This window comes from Cricetulus griseus, chromosome X, assembly GCF_003668045.3.
Source record: "Cricetulus griseus strain 17A/GY chromosome X, alternate assembly CriGri-PICRH-1.0, whole genome shotgun sequence".
NCBI lineage: Eukaryota > Metazoa > Chordata > Mammalia > Rodentia > Cricetidae > Cricetulus > Cricetulus griseus.
In genome coordinates, this window is record NC_048604.1 from 35,183,581 (window position 1) to 35,194,008 (window position 10,428).

Here is a 10,428-nt window from a genome sequence, read left to right on the forward strand (position 1 = left end):
AAAATCAACACATCTCAGTAGTATTTGTTCAAAACAAGATGCATGACAGACCTGTGCTGTTTTTACTTTCCCTAATCTTGTTGCTTTCTCTTTAGCTCTGTGGCCCACTTAGAAGGAATTCTACAATCTTTCTTTCTGTTTATGTATTTATTGATATATGTGTACAGCAATAATAAAAGATAAAGTAGCTATCAAATTTAGAGATAATGGGGTTATACTAGTGGGTTTGGAGGGAGGGAAGGAAGAAATGATGAAACTACATTTTAATTAAGATAAAATGTGGGGGTGGGGCTAGGCCCTATCACAAAGGATATGATAGACTCTAATGACTCCCCCTATGGAAGGCCTCACCATTCAGGGGGAGCCGAAAGGGCATGTGATAGGTAGGGTTTTAGTTGGGGGGGGGGTAGGGGAGGAGGGAGGGAGAAGGGAACTGGGATTGTCATGTAAAACAATCTTGTTTCTAATTCAAATAAAAAATTCTGAAAAAAAAAGAACAAATGAGGAAAATAGGCCCAGATAACAAGAGTAGGAGCAAAGAGTTTCTGACATATTAACAGAAATGTGTCTCGCATTAGAGGCTTTCCATAGAAGGTAACCTAATACATCAATCCAGCCCTCCAATCTTATAAAAAAAAGAAAAGAAAAAAGAAAAATGCCTGAGCAAGCAAAACTCTAAGGACTGGCACTTGATACTCACCTTCACTTGCACCTACTTTAAGTTCCTTTTCTCTGTTCTCCTTTATACATGGGATGCTAGGCAACCATCTTCTCCATGACAGTACTGTACTAAACCTGGAACAGTTTATTTTGTTGTTGTTTTGCTTTTATTTTGAGAGACAAGGTTTCTCTATGTAGCCTTAACTGTCCTGGAACTCACTCTGTAGACCAGGCTGGCCTCAAACTCACAGAAATCCACCTGCCTCTGTCTTCCAAGGTCTAGGATTAAAAGAATGCACCACCAGTACCTAACAGAATGGTCTATTTTTTTAAAACCTTCTACCACCTAAGCTCTGCACTAAAGCTGTATATATATATATATATATATATATATATATATATATATCCATCTGTATAGATAGCCCAAACACAAACACAACCTCAACAATATTGTTAATTATTCTAAACACAAGTAGACTAAACCTCTCAGTTTGGTAGAGAGTAAGATTTCTAATGGCAAAAGGGAAGGACAATAAATCTCTCCACAAAGAAATCATAAATAACAGGCAGGGTTGTCAAAACAACCACTGAAGAGCTATGGGAATCAACTTGACAGACACACAACAAATAGAATAACCACTACACTTTAACTACGAACTGTGTGAGTTTGTAGTGTTTGAGCTTGTGGCTGGGAACTGCTTTCATCCAACTCCTGAACTCCATTCAGCTTCCAGCAAGGTGGTTCTAGCCCAGTGGGACTAGACATGAGAACCAGCCACTTTGCTCCTGGAGGGGACTCACTTAGCTTGGGGATGGAAGTGCCTGCCTACAATATCTTCAGTAACAGTAACAAGAATAACCATGGAGGCAAGTAAACACTGGAAAGCAATGATTCAGCTAACCTGAAATTGAAATTCTTACCGAGGCAAGCCACACACTGAAGAAATAATCAGGTAGTTAATAAAGTTATGTTATTACCAATAATAAACCAAGAAATAATAGTGTCTTAAAGGGGCTTGACAAAATGTTCACATACCCCCAGCTAGCCAGGACACACTGAGACACACACAGAGAAGATGCAAGAAAAAAAAATACAGTTATTGGGGTTTTTGTTCAAATAGGAACAAGCTTGTTTCACATATCAATCCCTTCTCCCTCTCTCTCACCTCCCCCAACCCCCCAGCAGCTCCCCACCCCATCCCCCCTCTGCTTCCCAGGGAGGGTAGGGGCCCCATGGGGGCTCCCCAAAGTCCACCACATCATACTGGGCCGGGTCTGGGCCCTCCCCCATGTGTCCAGGGCAAGAGAGCATCCCTTCATGTGGGATGGGCTCTCAAAGTCCCTTCTTACAATAGGGAAAAATACTGATCTACTACCAGGGGCCCCATAGAGTGCCAAGGCCTCCTCGTTGACATCCACGTTCAGGGGTCTGGATCATTTCCATGCTGGCCTCCCAGACAGCAGTCTGGGGTCCATGTGCTCCGCCTTGTTCAGGTTAACTGTTTCTGTGGGCTTCACTAGCCTGGTCCTGACCCCTTTGATCTTCATTCCTCCCTCTCTGCAACTGGGTTCCAAAGTTCAAGTCAGTGTATAGCTGTGGGTATCTGCCTCTGCTTCCATCAGCCACTGGATGAGGGCTCCTCATGCTCCCAATTAGCTCAGGAGATCCTGCCTCTTCCCATTTTCTGGGGTCCATGCATTTTTCTCTTAGAGTACTTCTAGTTTCCTAGTTCCTTTGGTGATGAGGATTGTAGGTAGGCTAGTAATCCTTTGTTCTATGTCTAAAATTCATATATGAGTGAGTACATACCATGTTTGTCTTTTTGTGACTGGGTTACCTCACTCAGGATGGTTTTCTCTAGTTCCATCCATTTGCCTGAAAATTTCGAGATTCCATTTTTTTATTTTCCACTGAGCAGTACTCCACTGTGTAAATGTACCACATTTTCTCAATCCATTCTTCAGTTGAGGGACATCTAGGTTGCTTTCGGGTTCTGGCTATTTCAAACAACACTACTATGAACATGGTTGAACATATGTTCTTGTTGTATGAATGTGCATTATTTGGGTATATGCCCAAGAGAGGAATTGCTGGATCTTGAGGTAGACTGATTCCCATTTTCCTGAGCAACTGCCATACTGACTTGCAAATTGGTTTGCACTCCCACCAGCAATGGAGGAATGTTCTTCTTTCTCCACATCCTCTCTAACATAGATTGTCATTGGCATTATTGATTTTAGACATTCTGATAGTAGTAAGATGGTATCTAAGAGTGGTTTTGAGCTGCATTTCCCTGATGGCTAAGGATGTTGTGTGTTCCTTTTTTTCGCCACATCCTCTCCAGCAGAGACCATCATTGGTCTTTTTGATTTTAGCCATCCTGGCTGGTGTAAGATGGTATCTCAGAGTTGTTTTGAGTTGCATTTCTCTGATGGCTAAGGATTTTGAGCACTTTCTTAAGTGTCTTTCAGCCATTTCAGATTACTCTGTTGAGAATTCTCTATTTAGTTCTGTACCCCACTTTTTAATTTCATTGATTGGTGTTTTGGTGGCTAGCTTCTTGGGAACTCTACAATCTTATTGAAAGTCAGTCATCCAGAATCCACTGGGGCAGTCAGAAAAGCATGTTTATCAATGATTATGTACCTGTTACTGAACGTGAATGGACCTGTTTGGAAGCTATTTAGAAAGACTGTTTAAAGGGCTTTTTGCACTTGACTTGAAGTAACCTTTGAATAACCTGCTTTCTCCTAGAGTGTTTATTGAAAATCATCAATGTCTATTGCTTATGTTGCTATCTGCCTAAGGTGGTGATAACAGTTAAGAGCACACAGCTCGTAAGACATTTTAAAATAATGAAGTTGTAATTTCGTCAGTACAATGAAAAGCTTTGGCAGGTTGTTGACAATTTAGGTAGCTACTCATATGTGCAACTACACTGCCACACACAGTGTGTGTGTGTGTGTGTGTGTGTGTGTGTGTGTGTGTGTGTGTGTGTGTGTGTGTGTGTGTACACGTGATAGAATAGGAGACTTATTGGTTCTAAAGATTGAAAGACTGAAATTTTTTCGAAGATAGAAACTTCAGGAGAAATGGATTTTACTGACAGCTTAACTTTAAGCTTTGTGCCTCCACGCTCATGAAAAAAAGTTTATCTGTTTGTTAAGCCACACAGTCGGTAATACCTTCCCTGACCGCATGAAAAAGACCAATACAGGCTGTTTAGTGAGTTTTCAATATTTTGGGGCGATTTGAGACAGGTTTTCTCTGTGGCTTTGGAGGCGGTCCTGAAACTAGCTCTTGTAGATCAGGCCGGTCTCGAGCTCATAGAGATCTGCCTACCTCTGCCTCCTGAGTGCTGGATTAACGGCATGTGCCACCACCTCCTGGCTTAGAATATTTTTATATGTCCCTTCTTGTCTTTTCTTTTGCTGCGGCAACTAGAGCTCAAACTCAGGGACTTGTTCTGTGATAAAACCAAAACTCCTATTTTTTTAAGATTTATTTATTTATTATGTATACAGTGTTCTGTCTGCATGTATCTCAGCAGGCCAGAAGAGGGCACCAGATCTCATTATAGATGGTTGTGAGCCACCATGTGTTGCTGGGAATTGAACTCAGGACCTCTGGAAGAACAGCCAGTGCTTTTATCCTCTGAACCCCTGAAACTCCATATGTTTAGGTTCCTAGACTTCTATGACTTTTTAGGAATTTATATAATTCTTGTTGGTTTTCTCTGTTTAGTGAGCCATTATTTTCATACTTTGCACACACACACACACACACACACACACACAAGATTTTCTTTGGGTACTTGAACATACATATCCTATTTAGTATATTTGTCCAGCAAGTCCAAAATCTGTACTTTTTTCAATTTTTAAATTTATTTATTTTACATCAAACCTTATTTTACCCCTATCTCCTATCCTCCAAGTCCCTACGCCCTCACCTCTCTGCCCACCCAATTCTCTCCTCCTCCATTTCTATTCAGAAAATGGCAGGCCTCCAATGAATTTCAACAAAACACAACCTATCAAATTACAGTAAGAATAAGCACCTCCCCTTGACCTTCAAAGGGGTCACAAATGATGGGTTGAGAACTGTTCCTCTAAACTCTCTTAACTATTGGCAATACAATCCAATAACATATTGTCATTCACTTAGCTTTATAGTCACCATAAATATTAGTTCAAGCATATATGTGTGGCTGGGGTTCACCAGTGTGTGCAAATTCTATGAGATAAGATGCTGTAAATGTATTGCTCAATCTTGAGGCTCCAGTGTCTGTCAGAGTACATTGTATACCATATTACTAAATAAACAAATGAGCATAATACAATCATATTAACCCAACAAAATTTTCCCATGCCAATACTAATGTTTATCTACCCAATCAAATAATTAATGAACAATAATTTCACATACATGAATATAATTTGATAGCTTAAAAGCATGTTTTATCTTTTTACATGTCATTTTATTCATTGGGTATGTTAGAAGACAACTTTCAGGCATCAATTCTCTCCTTCCATTATGTAGGTCCTATGGATTGAATTCAGGCCATCAGACATGACAGCAAGTGTCCTTACTCACTGAGCTATCTCACAGGCCCCCAGAAGCACATTTTTTCATTTGGAAGACGTGGTACATATGGTTAATGGTAACATATTAGTGTATGTGCATGTATGTTTCTCCTATGTAGTTTCTTCAGTCCCTTCACACACAAAGGCAAAAAAAAAAGATTCAAGAGAAAAGTTGTACTTGAGAGTGAAATTCATTGATGTTGCAAAGAACCAAAGTAGAACCAAACACTGCTGATCTAAAAGTCAATGGAATGATTCCTTTAAAAAAAAAAACAAAACAAAGCTGCAGGCAGACTGAATCTATCCCCGAGGACCCAGGGACCCTGACTCTCCTGAGATCGCTGGGCTACTCTGCCCCCAGGCAGTGCAGAGTGCAGAGCACAGAGTGCAGAGGTGAGCTGCTTTGGCCCCTCACTTGGGCCCAACTTCTGCCTGCCCACTCTGGGAACTCATGCCCAGGGGTCTGCAGACAGGTAGACTTGGCCCCTGAGGACCAAGCAACCCAGAGTCTGCTGACATCTCTGTGCTAGTCCTGCTCTTGCCCACCTGGAAACTGAGTGCCTCAGACCTGCCTGCACCCACCTTGAGACCCATCAGACTATCAGAGTCAATTGCACCCACCTGACGAGAACCCCGGACACATACACACCAAGAAAGGAAGAGATACAAACTGCACCCACTGGAAGAAGAGATAGGAAGACGACAATACAAAAACACATCTAACAACAGGAAAACCAATTTGACAGCACCAGAATCTAGGTACTCTACACCAGTAAGCCTTGAACATTCCAACACAGATGAAGCAGAAGAGAGAAACCTTAAAAACAACTTCATGCAGATGATAGAGACCCTAAGAGAGGAAATCAGAAAATTCTTCAGAGAAATGGAAGAAAAGACGAACCAAAAGATGCAAGAAATCAAGGAAAGCCAAGATACAATTAAACAGCTGAAGGAAACAGTTCAGGACCTGAGAAATGAAATAGAGACAATAAAGAAAACACAAACTTAGGGAATGCTGGAAGTGGAAAAGCTTAGTAAACAATCAGAAACCACAAATGTAAGAATAACAAATAGAATACAAGAGATGGAAGACAGAATCTCAGACGCTGAAGATAAACTACAGGAAATAAATTTATCAAGCAAAGAAAATCTTTTTTTTGGTTTTTCGAGACAGGGTTTCTCTGTATAGCTTTGGCTCCTATGCTGGCACTTGCTCTGGAAACCAGGCTGTCCTCGAAGTCACATAGAATCACCTGCCTCTGCCTCCCCAGTAGTGGGGCAAAGAAAATCTTAAGTCCAACAAATCCTTAACACAAAATATCCAGGATATATGGGACACCTGAAAAGACCAAACCTAAGGATAATTGGTATAGAAGAAGGTGAAGAAACCCAACTCAAAGGTGCAGAAAAATATTCAACAAAATCATAGAAAAATACTTTCCCAACTTAAAGAAAGACATGCCAATGAAAGTACAAGAAGCCTACAGAACACCATATAGAGTGGACCACAAAAGAAAGTCCCCTCATCACATAATAATTAAAACACCAAATGTACAGAATAAAGAAAGAATATTAAGAGCAGCAAAGGAAAAAGACCAAGTAACATATAAAGGCAAACCTATCAGAATTACACCGGGCTTCTCCATGGAAACTCTGAAAGCCAGAAGGACCTGGATAGACATTCTAGCAACTCTGAGAGAACACGGATGCCAGCCCAGACTACTATACCCAGCAAAGCTTTCAATCACTATAAATGGAGAAAACAACATCTTCGAATGAAAAAACCAGATTTAAACAATATTAACCACTAATCCAGCCCTACAGAACATACTGGAAGGGAAACTCCAACCAAAGGAAATTAACTACACTCACAAAAACAAAGGCAATAGATAATCCCACTTTACAAAAACCCAAAAGAAAAAGCAGGGTAAATACACATACAATACCACTACCAAAAACAAAAAAAAACCACAAAAACAAAAACAAAAACAAGAATAAACACTCAATGGACCTTAATTTCCCTCGATATTAATGGTCTTAACTCGCCTATAAAAAGACACAGGGTAAGCGACTGGATATGAAGAAAGAATCCATCCTTCTGCTGCATACAAGAAGCACACCTCGAATTCAAAGACAGACATTACCTCAGAGTAAAGGGTTGGGATAAGTTATTCCAATCAAATGGACCCAAGAAATGATGTGGGGTAGCTATCCTATTATCTAACAAGCTAGACTTCAAAGGAAAATCCATCAAAAGAGATGAAGAAGGTCAATTCATATTTATCACAGGAAAAATCCATCAGGAAGAAGTCTCAATTCTAAACATCTATGCCCCAAAACAAAGGCACCAACATTTGTAAAAGAAACATTATTAAAACTCAAATCACAAGTAAGACCTCACACAGTTATAGTGGGATACTTCAATATCCCACTCTCACCACTGGGCAGGACCAACAGACAGAAACTTAACAAAGAGACAAAGGAACTACCAGAAGTTATGACCCAATTGGGATTAAATGACATCTATAGAACTTTCCATCCAAACACAAAATAATATACCTTTTTTTTTCAGCATCACATGGAACCTTCTCAAAAATCGACCACATACTCAGCAACATAGCAAACCTCAACAGGTACAAAAAATTGGAATAATCCCCTGTGTCTTATCAGACCACCATGCCTTAAAGTTAGAATTCAAAAACAACACAAATTGCAGAAAACATACCAACTCATGGAAATTGAACAACACACAATTGCACCATTCCTGGGTCAAGGAAGAAATATAGAAAGAAACTAAAGACTTCCTAGAATTCAATGAAAATGAAGGCACAACATACCCAAACTTATGGCACACTTTGAAAGCATTACTAAGAGGAAAGTTTATACCTCTAAGTGCTCCCATGAAGAAAGTAGAGAATAGTCACACCAGAGAGTTGACATCACAGCTGAAAGTTCTAGAACAAATGACAGCAAATTCACCCTGGAGGAGTAGACGCCAGGAAATAATCAAACTGAGGGCAGAAATCAATCAAGTTGAAACAAAGAAAACAATTCAAAGAATCAATGTAACAAAGAGTTTGTTCTTCAAGAAAATCAATAAGATAGACAAACCTTTATCGAAACTAAGGAAAAGACAGAGAGAGTGCATGCTAATTAAGAAAATCAGAAATGAAAAGGGGGACACAACAACGGACACCAAGGAAATCCAGAGAATCTTCAGGTCATAATTTGAAAACCTGTACTCCACAAAATTTGAAAATTTAAAGGAAATGGACAATATTCTGGACAGATATCACTTACCAAAATTGAATCAAGAACAGATAAGCAACCTAAACAGACCTATAACCTCTAAAGAAATAGAAGCAGTCATCAATAGTCTCCCCACCAAAAAAAAGCCCAGGGCCAGATGGCTTCAGTGCAGTATTCTACCAGAAATTCAAAGAACAGCTAACACCAATACTCCTCAAATTGTTCCAAAAAATAGAAGCAGCAGGCTCATTGTCATTCTCTTTTTACAAGGCTAAAATTACCTTGGTACCCAAGCCACACAAAGACACAATCAAGAAAGAGAACTACAGACCAATATCCCTCATGAACATAGATGCAGAAATACTCAATAAAATACTGGCAAACCTGGGCTGGAGGTATAGCTCAGCCATTAAAGGCTAGGCTCCCAGCCAAAATACTGGCAAACCGAATCCAAGAAACATATCAGAAAAATCATCCACCATGATCAAGTAGGCTTCATCCCTGGGATGCAGGGTTGGTCCAACATTCCAAAATCTGTCAATGTAATCCACCATAAAAACCAACTAAAGAAGAAAAACCACATGATCATCTCACTAGATGCTGAAAAAGCCTTTCACAAAATCCAACATCCCTTCATGATAAAGGTCCTGGAGAGATAAGGAATAAAAGGAACATACATAAATATAATAAAAACAATATCCAGTAAGCCAACAGCCAACATCAAACTAAATGGAGAGAAACTCAAAGCTATTCCTCTAAACTCAGGAACAAGACAGGGCTGTTCACTCTCTCCACATCTCTTCAATATTGTCCTTGAAGTTCTAGCTAGAGCAATAAGACAACAAAAGGAGATCAAGGGGATACAAATTGGAAAGGAAGAAATCAAGCTTTCTCTGTTTGCAGATATGATAGTCTACATAAGTGAACCAAAAAACTCTACCAGGGAACTCCAAAACTGATAAACACCTTCAGATCAGGAATGTGGCAGGATATAAGATTAACTCAAAAAATCAGTAGCCCTACTATATATGGATGATAAATATGCTGAGAAAGAAATCAGAGAAACATCACCCTTTACAATTGCCACAAACAACATAAAATACCTTCGGGTAATGCTAACCAAAAAAGTTAAAGAGCTGTATCACAAGAATTTTGAGTCTTTAAAGAAGATACCAGAAAATGGAAGTATCTCCCATATTGTTGGATAGGTAGGATCAACATAGTAAAAATGGCAATCTTGCCAAAAGCAATCTACAGATTCAATGAAATCCCCATCAAAATCCCAGCACAATTTTTCACAGAACTTGCAAAAACAATTCTCAACTTTATATGGAAAAACAAAAGACCCAGGATAGCCAAAACAACCCAGTACAATAAAAGAACTGCCAGAGGCATCACCGTCCCTGATTTCAAGCTCTATTATAGTGCTATAGTCCTGAAAACAGCTTGGTATTGGCACAAAAATAGACAGGTAGACCAATGGAATTGAGTTGAAAACTCTGATATTAACCTGCACACCTATGAAGGCCTGATTTTTTTACAAAGAAGCCAAAGCTATACAATGGAATGAAGAAAGCATCTTCAACAAATGGCGCTGTCATAACTGGATGCTGGCATGTAGAAGACTGCAGATAGATCCATGTCTATCGCCATGCATAAAACTTAAGTCCAAATGGATCAAAGACCTCAACATAAACCCAGCCACACTGACCTTATTAGAAGATAAAGTGGGAAATACCCTTGAACAGGAGACTGCTTCCTGAACATAACACCAGTAGCACAGACACTGAGATCCACAATTAATAAATGGGACCTCCTGAAACTGAGAAGCTTCTGTAAGGCAAAGAACACAGTCAATAATACAAAACGACAGCCCACAGAATGGGAAAAGATATTCACCAACCCCACATCTGACAGAGGGCTGATCTCCAA